The following is an 11,352-nucleotide window of genomic DNA, read 5'->3' on the forward strand; positions in this document are numbered from 1 at the left end:
TGCTATTGATCCGTGCATGATATATTGTTGTTCTTGCCATGTCTAGCTCCTATGACATGTCTTCTTGTTGGGTGTATTCTTAGTTTGTCATGCCATGTTCTTTAGTGACTGCATCGAGCTCGTAAACATGCCTACTCGTTAACTGATTTGCATGCTCCAGTTTTAAGTCTGAATCTGTTTATGTTTTTGCCATGTTCACATGCTTGCAATTGTATTTTCTGATCCCTTTTGGCTCAAGGTCACTAAGGGACTTTTGTTAAGTGCTTTGAGTAGCTTCATGCCATGCCTTGATTTGCCATGTTAAGTTCTTGTAGCATATAGTTTTCATGCTCCAAAGTGTGCTTCCTGATGATAAATTCCTGACTTGTGTTAATTTCACCAAGTCTGAAACCTGTTATTATTTGCACTTTTGCCATGCTTATTTGAACCTGTTAACGGATGAACTAGCCGTAGCTCGGTGTTCATCTTTTGTCAAGCTTCATGAGTGGATCCCTGCCATGTATTTTGTTGTCATGTTTGAGTGTTGTAGCATATTTATCTTGATGCATTTAGTTGGTCACTTGCTGATTATCGCAGACCGGTGCCATATTTTTTTTGCTTGCCATTTCCAAACTCTGCATCCGATTCCGGTGATCTTTATATCAATTTCAACCGAAATCACGTCACCTTTCCAGTGGAACTCTTGGATTTCCAAGTTGAGGCCAGGTTCAATCATTCCTTTCCAAATCATGCATATGCATCACATACCGCATCCCGCATATCATACCATGTTCGTGTGTTGGTTGTTTACTATGTTGTGTGCTTCTTTCCGGTGTTGCTTCTTTGGGTTGGTTCCGATAATGTCGCATTTGTGAGGATCCATTCGACTATGTCCGTTTGTCTTCTTCATGGACTCGTTCTTCTTCCTTGCGGGATTTCAGGCAAGATGACCATACCCTCGAAATCACTTCTATCTTTGCTTGCTAGTTGCTCGCTCTTTTGCTATGCCTATGTTGCGATACCTACCACTTGCTTATCATGCCTCCTATATTGTTGAACCAAGCCTCTAACCCACCTTGTCCTAGCAAACCGTTGTTTGGCTATGTTACCGCTTTGTTCAGCCCCCTCTTATAGTGTTGTTAGTTGCAGGTGAAGATTGGAGCTTGTTCCATGTTGGAACATGGTTATTTTGTTGGGATATCACAATATCTCTTATTTAATTAATGCATCTATATACTTGGTAAAGGGTGGAAGGCTCGGCCTTATGCCTAGTGTTTTGTTCCACTCTTGCCACCCTAGTTTCCGTCATATCGGTGTTATGTTCCCGGATTTTGCGTTCCTTACGCGGTTGGGTTATAATGGGAACCCCTTGACAGTTCGCCTTGAATTAAACTCCTCCAGCAATGCCCAACATTGGTTTTACCATTCGCCACCTAGCCTTTTTCTTTCCCTTCGGTAGGCCTGCCCAACGGTCATCTTTATTAAACCCCCGGGCCAGTGCTCCTCTGAGTGTTGGTCCAACCTGTCAGCTGCCTGTGACCACCAGGGGCAACTCTGGGCTAGCCTACCGGAACCTTGGACAATCCGGTGTGCCCTGAGAAAGAGATATGTGCAGCTCCTATCGGGATTTGTCGGCACATTCGGGTGGCTTTGCTGGTCTTGTTTTACCATTGTCGAAATGTCTTGTAACCGGGATTCCCGAGTCTGATCGGGTCTTCCCGCTAGAAGGAATATCCTTCGTTGACCATGAGAGCTTGTGATGGGCTAAGTTGTGACACCCCTGCAGGGTTATGAACTTTCGAAAGCCGTGCCCGCGGTTATGGGCAGATGGGAATTTGTTAATGTCCGGTTGTAGAAAACCTGAAGTTGACTTTAATTAAAATACATCAACCGCGTGCGTAACCGTGATGGGCTCTTTCCGGCGGAGTCCGGGAACTGAACACGGTGTTGGAGTTATGCTTGACGTAGGTTGTTCTAGGATCACTTCTTGATCATAGTTGTTCGACCGTGCTTTTGCCTTCTCTTCTCGCTCTCTTTTGCGAATAAGTTAGCCACCATATATGCTAGTCGCTTGCTGCAGCTCCACTTCATACCTTTTACCCTTCCTATAAGCTTAAATAGTCTTGATCACGAGGGTGCGAGATTGCTGAGTCCCCGTGACTCACAGATACTTCCAAAACCAGTTTGCAAGTGTCGATGTTACCGAGCAGGTGACACCACCAAGCTTAGGAGGAGCTCGATGAAGATCTTGTCCCTTGTGTTGTTTCGTTCTAGTTGATCAGTAGTGGAGCCCAGTCGGGACGATCGGGGATCTGTGTAGCATTTGGGGTAGTCTTCTTTTATTGTGGTTCCGTAGTCGGACTTTGATTGTATTTGGAAGATGTAATGCTTTATTCATGTAATTGTGTGAAGTGGCGATTGTAAGCCAACTATGTATCTTTTCCCTTATGTATTACATGGGTTGTGTGAAGATTACCTCACTTGCGACATTTCTTTCAATGCGGTTATGCCTCTAAGTCGTGCTTCGACACGTGGGAGATATAGCTGCATCGAGGGCATTACAAGTTGGTAATCAGAGCCTTCCCCGACCTTAGGAGCCCCCTGCTTGATCGAATAGCTGGCGTTGTTGAATCTAGAAAAATGTTTTGAGTCATTTAGGAATTATATATATCGGAGAGTTAGGACTTCTTTTAACTCCTCAGTCCCTTCATCGCTCTGGTAAGGCATCCTGACGTAGAGTTTTGACTCTTCTCTTCTCAAATTTTCACTAAAATTTTTTTAGGATCACGCGGGTATCTTGGAATCATTCCGATGGTTTTGTGACGAGAACATTGTTCTTGGTGCCTCCTGTCATTTAGGGGTTGTGGCAGTGTCCTGGGGAGTTGAGCTCCGAGGTGTTGTCATCACAATTTTATCGTTGCAATTCTGGAATACCTGAGTTTAGTTACGCCGACATCGAAAATCTCTTTTATGCAATTGTTGGTGAGATAACCTCGACGCCTCCCAGTACTGGGGCGGGAGTTCGGGAGTATTGCCATAACTTGTATAACGGATGCTTTTCGAAGGTTGAGGTAGATGATTTTTGAAGGTTTCTGTTATGTGTTGAAGGATGGATACAGCTGGATGTAGGATTTGCTAGATTTGGGTGAGATATTATGCTTCCCCTGTATCCCCAACACCCGATTGCATAACCGGAAAATTTCGGGAGTTTATAAGTGGGAATTCAAGTAGCTCTTAGGATATCTTTCCGACAGATGTATGATATGAAATTGGGGTTCGATGTCTAGTGGTCCGCCTATCCACGGTTGGTTTTATAGTGGTCTCGTTGTGTCTTAAAGAGTCCTTGGCTATGCCGACTCGGGGACGCTTCGTATGTCATGTGCACTTCCTTGTACATGATGGTGCTGTACGATCGAGCACGTGTAGGCCCCACCACGAAAACTTTGGACGAAATCTCTGTCATATGTTTGTTCCGGCTTATTCTGCAAGCCAATCCTTTGTTTTGTTTTGAGTTGTGGTATTCGAGTTGCTTCAATGTCAAGTGTTGATTCCATACCTTTCCTAAATGGTGTTCTCATACTCCGATGTGAATACCAATCCTTCTCTATCATCAACATTGTCTTGCCAATCCTTTTCAACCGGTGTGCTTCTCTTCAAGCGGATCCGTCCATTTTCAACATCCGCAAGATCTGGTATCAGTTCTTCTCAACGGTGTTTGTTTCATCTGTTCCAAGTTGTCTTTGTTTTCCCACCCACCCACCCTTTTCTTCAATGATTCAGATTTCTTAATCAAGTATCCTTTTATTCATGCGAAGCCTCTCCATTCTTCTCCTTCATGTTCTTACCCGGTGTTTCTCATGAAGATACTAATGGAGCCTCAAGTTTATAATTTTTTGTTCTTTTATCTTCCCCGGTGCGTTCAATGCAATCTTTCGATGGTGATCACATCCTTTCCTCGTTTCAATACCTTCTCATGCCGGTGCACCTCATCATCATTCCACTTCTCACTATTTATTGTTCCAGAGTGCTCAAGATATCTCGGAGATTCGTGTTTCCACTTTGCATTCGTTCAAGATCTTTCGAGGATGTTCTCTCATTCAAGCCTTTTAATTCAACTGGTGCAATCTATCTTCCAAGCGACCTTTTCAACGGTGTTTCTTTTGAGTGAGCCCTAACCCATAGGTCTTTTCCCAGGATCTTACCTGACTCTTCTAATTTTCCCGGAGCTATCCTAAATTCTTTTTAAAGTTGACGTAAGAATGAATTATCATCAGTCAGATGGTTTCTCCAAGATCTTTCAAATTCTTTTCATTGTTGGCTCAACCTTTCCATTCTTCATTCCAAAGTGTCTAAATAATTCATGGTGGTGTTTCTCGTCGTCATTCTCGGATTTTGAAGACCGAAGAAGAGTTTCTCTTTAATCTTGCTCCATTCTCTTCAAGATTCGTGATTCTAGCTTGTTGCCATCCTCTCATAATTATTTTCGATTGTGGGAATTCTTTTCACCTATCCGGAGCAATTCAAGAGTCTTCTCAGTTTTTTTTTTCCGGAGTACATCATTTCAGGTTTATTCATTCTCAGAATTCAGTTATCATTCTCCAATCTTAATGGTGCATCGTTCAAGTGATCTCTAATCAGTCATGATCCCTTTGTTCTCATGTATCTAGATTGTCTCAAGCATCTTCGTTCTTTTTATAATTCTTCCCGATGTTTCTTTATCTTTACTTCGTTCATTTCCAATTCTTACGGTGGTTCGTTCAAGATTCACTTCCATGGTTATCATATTAATTCGTTCGTTGTTTCAATTCATATCGGGGGTTCATTGAAGACCGTCCCAAGTTTATGTTATATCTCTCTTAATCTTTTCTACGAGAATATGTAATATGTCAAATCTGTTCATTGTCATCAATTTAATTGATGAAGGATAAGCATAATTTAATTCTTATTATTGTTTCATCCAAGAGATAAATTCCTTATTCTGGAGGCTTATCAAATTCTTAGTTTCATTTGTTTCATCTTTTCTTTCTCGGAGTTCCAAGCTCTAATTATCACGGAGATCCATCTAAATCATTGCAAGGATTCACCTTGTGTTTTCAATTTCTATTTATTTTCATTCCTTTGTTTACCGGAGTTCTTCATGGAGGTTCCACATGATGGTTCATCAAGGATTTATATCCCTTCTCCAAGTGTTCATTGAGATTCTTTTCTAAGGAGCTCAAGCATTCTTCATCGTCAAATCCGGAGTGCAATTCTCTCTACCGTATCATTTGAGGTGGTGTTATGTCATTCTTGATAATTTTCTGTCGTATTTCATGATTCACAAGTTATCAAGAATGAGATATTTTAAATCCATCAATTTCTTCATTGGATTTTTCTTGGGTTATATTTCACCTAAAGCCTTCCCTAAGGATTGTTGCTATCTATGGTGCTTATAAAGGACCCAAGTTCTTCTTTATCCTCCCGGTGAAATATTTTCTCGTCTCCTTGTTCATACCAATCCAATTTTTTTCCCGTGAGTGGCAGGTTGTCACCTCATAATTTGAGATGTATTATATAAGACCATATCAAGCGTATTATTTTCGTTGTTGGTGTTCCAACAACTCCATTCGACCCTTCTCCTAAGGATGCCTTTTCAAGCTCTTTCGTGACAGAAGTTGGCATTTTATTCTCCATTCTCCTATTTCAATTATCTATCTTCTATTCTTTCGTTCCGGAGGCTTGGCAATGTTGTTCTTTTCACCCATCAGTTCGTTTTGGGAAAGATCATGTTCTTTTCATGCTTATCTATTTAAGCGGAGCGTTGTGTCCGCTGCTCAAGTTCTTTCATTTTATCAAGTCTTCCATCTCTTTTCGACCGGAGTGCTACCTGAATCGGTTCTTTCTTATTCCTCTTTCTTAATGGAGTGCTTTCAACTTTGTTCTTCTCCATTGCTTTCTTTCTTTATTTTGCTCAACCTTTTCAAGGTTCTTTGGTTTCACTCGTTTGTCAAAGAAGCAACTTAGTTTTTACCTCTTCTCTTTCTTTTCCGTTGTCCCTCCGGTGCCATTCTAGATCTCGGTACGAGATCCTCTCGTAGTGGTGGAGTGTTGTAACGCCCCGAGACCGATGTGCCAGGTGTCTTCTAGTTCTTCGCTGTTGTTGTGTTGTCATTGCTTGCGTGTCATGCATTGCATATCATGTCATCATGTGCATTTCATTTGCATACATGTTCGTCTCATGCATCCGAGCATTTTCCCCATTGTCCGTTTTGCATTCCGGCGCTCCTATGTCACCCGGTGCCCCTTTCTACCTCTTTTCGTGTGCGGGCGTTAAACATTTTCGGATTGGACCGAGACTTGTCATGCGGCCTTGGTTTACTACCGGTAGACCACCTGTCAAGTTTCATGCCATTTGGACTTCGTTTGAACTCCAACGGTTAATCGAGGGACTGAAAAGGCCTCGTGAGTGTTGCAGCCCAACACCCTTCCAATTTGGCCCAAAACCCACCTAAACCTCCTCCATCATCTCGGTCGTTCGATCACCATCGCGTGGCCGAAAACCGCACCTCATTTGGACTCTCCTAGCTCCCTCTACCTATATATTTGTGCTCTCCTCAGAAATTTCCGCGCAGTCTAACCCTAGCGTCTTCCTCCTCGCGCCACCGGACATGTCCGCGCCGCACCGGACATGTCCACCACCGCCGGCCACCTCGCTCCGGCCAATCGGAGGCTGCAACGTCACCCTCTCCCGCCTCCGCAGCCAACCAAAACGCGCCACGTCGCCTCCCGCCGGACCTCCTCTCTCCTCCGCCGTCGCGGGCCCGCGCGGCCCAGATCCGGCCCGTGGGGCCCGAACCGCCGCCTCCCCGCGCCTGTCTTCCCCATCGCCGCCCGAGCCGCTCAGCGCCCGCGCCTGGTCGGCCCCGCCCACTGGCAACCGCGACTCCGCCGCCCCGTCACCGAACTTCGTCCGCCGTGCGCCACCGCGCCGCCACCTCGCCGGCGTGCCACCCACCTCGCCGGCCCCGCCTGGCTTCGCCCCGTCCTCGCCGGCCCTCACCTCCGGCCACCGGAGCCGCCTCCTCAATGATCTTCCTCACCGGCGTCAAGTCCCCCTCGCTCCGGCCACCGTGACACCATTTCCGGCGAGCTCAAGGTCATCCTCGGGAAGCGTGCGATCTGGATCCATCCTCCTCGGTTGACTTTTTCTCCTCTAACCCTAATTTTTTTGCATTTTTCATCACATCATAACTCATCATTTGTTGCTCCGATTCGTGCGTGTAGCATATCAAAATGTTCGTCTCGACGAGTACATCATTTCATCTCATTGCATCATTTTCATTTGAGGTCATCTTGATGCCCAGAATGTTGTTGGAAGAGGGCTATGTGAAGAATTTGTCAGATCTGTTTCAGCAAATGGCATTTTGTCATTTTTTCCATGATTAATGTGTGGATGCTATGATCCTGAGCTCTACATGTATTTTTTTATATGCCATCCCATCTTTACAGGGGTACTTGCCATGTATTTTTGTGATATTTGTGGTGAATAGCACAAGCTTGCAAAGTAGCGTAATCGGTAATGCTGATTTCAGGGACTTAGAATTTCACCAAGTCCTTGTTCTGTTTTTGTCGTTATGCCATATGTTCATGTTGTTTCCTAGTGATCCGTGCCTCTTTTGAGGATGATCAGTAAGGATGTTTTGTTAACATTGTGGTGCTCTATCCATCCATGTCTTTGTTTGCATTTATGGAGCACCCTAGCTTGAGTCAATCAAGCTCTACTTTTGCTATAAAATGTTCCAGGCAGATCGTTGACATGATTAGCGATTTTGCCGAGGATGTTGCTATTGATCCGTGCATGCTATGTTGTTGTTCTTGCCATGTATAGCTCCTATGCCATGTCTTCTTGATGGGTGTTTGATTAGTTTGTCATGCCATGTTTTGTAGTGAGTGCATCGAGCTCGTAAACATGCCTACTCGTTAACTGATTTGCATGCTCCAGTTTTAAGTCTGAATCTGTTTATGTTTTTGCCAAGTTCACAAGCTTGCAATTGTATTTTCTGATCCCTTTTGGCTCAAGGTCACTAAGGGACTTTTGTTAATTGCTTTGAGTAGCTTCATGCCATGCCTTGCTTTGCCATGTTAAGTTCCTGTAGCATGTAGTTTTCATGCTCCAAAGTGTGCTTCCTGATGATAAATTCCTGACTTGTGTTAATTTCACTAAGTCTGAAACCTGTTATTATTTGCACTTTTGCCATACTTGTTTGAACCTGTTAATGGATGAACTAGCCATAGCTCAGTGCTCATCTTTTGTCAAGCTTCATGAGTGGATCCCTGCCATGTATTTTGCTGTCATGTTTGAGTGCTGTAGCATATTTATCTTGATGCATTTAGTTGGTCACTTGCTGATTATCGCAGACCGTGCCATATTTGTTTTGCTTGCCATTTCCAAACCGTGCATCCGATTCCGGTGATCTTTATATCTCTTTCAACCGAAATCACCTCACATTTCCAGTGGCACTCCTGGATTTCCAAATTGAGGCCAGGTTCAATCATTCCTTTTCAAATCATGTATATGCATCACATACCGCATCCCGCATATCATACCATGTTCGTGTGTTGGTTGTTTACTATGTTGTGTGCTTCTTTCCGGTGTTGCTTCTTCGGGTTGGTTCCGATAACGTTGCGTTTGTGAGGATCCGTTCGACTACGTCCGTTTGTCTTCTTCATGGACTCGTTCTTCTTCCTTGCGGGATTTCAGGCAAGATGACCATACCCTCGAAATCACTTCTATCTTTGCTTGCTAGTTGCTCGCTCTTTTGCTATTCCTATGTTGCGATACCTACCACTTGCTTATCATGCCTCCTATATTGTTGAACCAAGCCTCTAACCCACCTTGTCCTAGCAAACCGTTGTTTGGCTATGTTACCGCTTTGCTCAGCCCCCTCTTATAGTGTTGTTAGTTGCAGGTGAAGATTGGAGCTTGTTCCATGTTGGAACATGGTTATTTTGTTGGGATATCACAATATCTCTTATTTAATTAATGCATCCATATACTTGGTAAAGGGTGGAAGGCTCGGCCTTATGCCTGGTGTTTTGTTCCACTCTTGCCGCCCTAGTTTCCGTCATATCGGTGTTGTGTTCCCGGATTTTGCGTTCCTCACGCGGTTGGGTTATAATGGGAACCCCTTGACAGTTCGCCTTGAATAAAACTCCTCCAGCAATGCCCAACATTGGTTTTACCATTCACCACCTAGCCTTTTTCTTTCCCTTCGGTAGGCCTGCCCAAGGGTCATCTTTATTAAACCCCCGGGCCAGTGCTCCTCTGAGTGTTGGTCCAATCTGTCAGCTGCCGGTGACCACCAGGGGCAACTCTGGGCTGGCCTACCGGAACCTTGGACAATCCGGTGTGCCCTGAGAAAGAGATATGTGCAGCTCCTATCGGGATTTGTCGGCACATTTGGGAGGCTTTGCTGGTCTTGTTTTACCATTGTCGAAATGCCTTGTAACCGGGATTCCGAGTCTGATTGGGTCTTCCCGCTAGAAGGAATATCCTTCGTTGACCGTGAGAGCTTGTGATGGGCTAAGTTGGGACACCCTTGCAGGGTTATGAACTTTCGAAAGCCATGCCCGCGGTTATGGGGAGATGGGAATTTGTTAATGTCTGGTTGTAGAAAACCTGAAGTTGACCTTAGTTAAAATACATCAACTGCGTGCGTAACCATGATGGTCTCTTTCCGGCGGAGTCCGGGAAGTGAACACGGTGTTGGAGTTATGCTTGACGTAGGTTGTTCTAGGATCAATTCTTGATCATAGTTGTTCGACCGTGCTTTTGCCTTCTCTTCTCGCTCTCTTTTGCGAATAAGTTAGCCACCATATATGCTAGTCGCTTCCTGCAGCTCCACCTCATACCTTTTACCCTTCCTATAATCTTAAATAGTCTTGATCGCGAGGGTGCGAGATTGCTGAGTCCCCCGTGACTCACAGATACTTCCAAAACCAGTTTGCAGGTGCCGATGTTACCGAGCAGGTGACGCAACCAAGCTCAGGAGGAGCTCGATGAAGATCTTGTCCCTTGTGTTGTTTCGTTCTAGTTGATCAGTAGTGGAGCCCAGTCGGGACGATCAGGGATCTGTGTAGCATTTGGGGTAGTCTTCTTTTATTTTGGTTCCGTAGTCGGACCTTGATTGTATCTGGATGATGTAATGCTTTATTCATGTAATTGTGTGAAGTAGCGATTGTAAGCCAACTATGTATCTTTTCCCTTATGTATTACATGGGTTGTGTGAAGATTACCTCACTTGCGACATTGCTTTCAATGCAGTTATGCCTCTAAGTTGTGCTTCGACACGTGGGAGATATAGCCACATCGAGGGCGTTAAACTGGCTATGCTCCATCTGCACCACACAAAATATTCACATCATGCACAACCGCGATGACAAGCCAAGCAATTGTTTCATACTTTTGACGTTCTCAAGCCTTTTCAACTTTCACGCAATACATGAGCGTGAGCCATGGACATAGCACTATAGGTGGAATAGAATGATGGTTATGGAGGAGACAAACGGAGAAGATAGTCTCACATCAACTAGGCATATCAACAGGCTATGGAGATGCCCATCAATAGATATCAATGTGAGTGAGTAGGGATTGCCATGCAATGGATGCACTAGAGCTATAAGTGTATGAAAGCTCAAACTGAAACTAAGTGGGTGTGCATCCAACTTGCTTGCTCATGAAGACCTCGGGCGTTTGAGGAAGCCCATCATCGGAATATACAAGCGAAGTTCTATAATGAAAATTCCCACTAGTATTATAGTGATAACTCAAGAGACTCTCTATATGAAGAACATGGTGCTACTTTGAAGCACAAGTATGGTAAAAGGATAGTAACATTGCCCCTTCTCTCTTTTTGTCTCATTTTTTTTATTTTTTTATTTTTTACATTTTTTGGGCCTTCTCTTTTTTTGGCCTTTCTCTTTTTTTTTTTAATTTTTTATTTTGTTCATCCGGAGTCTCATCCCGACTTGTGGGGGAATCATAGTCTCCATCATCCTTTCCTCACTGGGGCAATGCTCTAATAATGATGATCATCACACTTTTATTTACTTACAACTCAATATTACAACTCGATACTAGAACAAAGATATGACTCTATATGAATGCCTCCGGAAGTGTACCGGGATGTGCAATGATCTAGCATAGCAATGACATAAAAAAACAGACAAGCCATGAAAACATCATGCTAGCTATCTTACGATCATGCAAAGCAATATGACAATGAATGCTCGAGTCATGTATATGATGATGATGGAAGTTGCATGGCAATATATCTCGGAATGGCTATGGAAATATCATGATAGGTAGGTATGGTGGCTGTTTTGAGGAAGGTA

Source organism: Triticum urartu, chromosome 6A, assembly GCF_056163025.1.
Source record: "Triticum urartu cultivar PI428250 chromosome 6A, HENAU_Tu73, whole genome shotgun sequence".
NCBI lineage: Eukaryota > Viridiplantae > Streptophyta > Magnoliopsida > Poales > Poaceae > Triticum > Triticum urartu.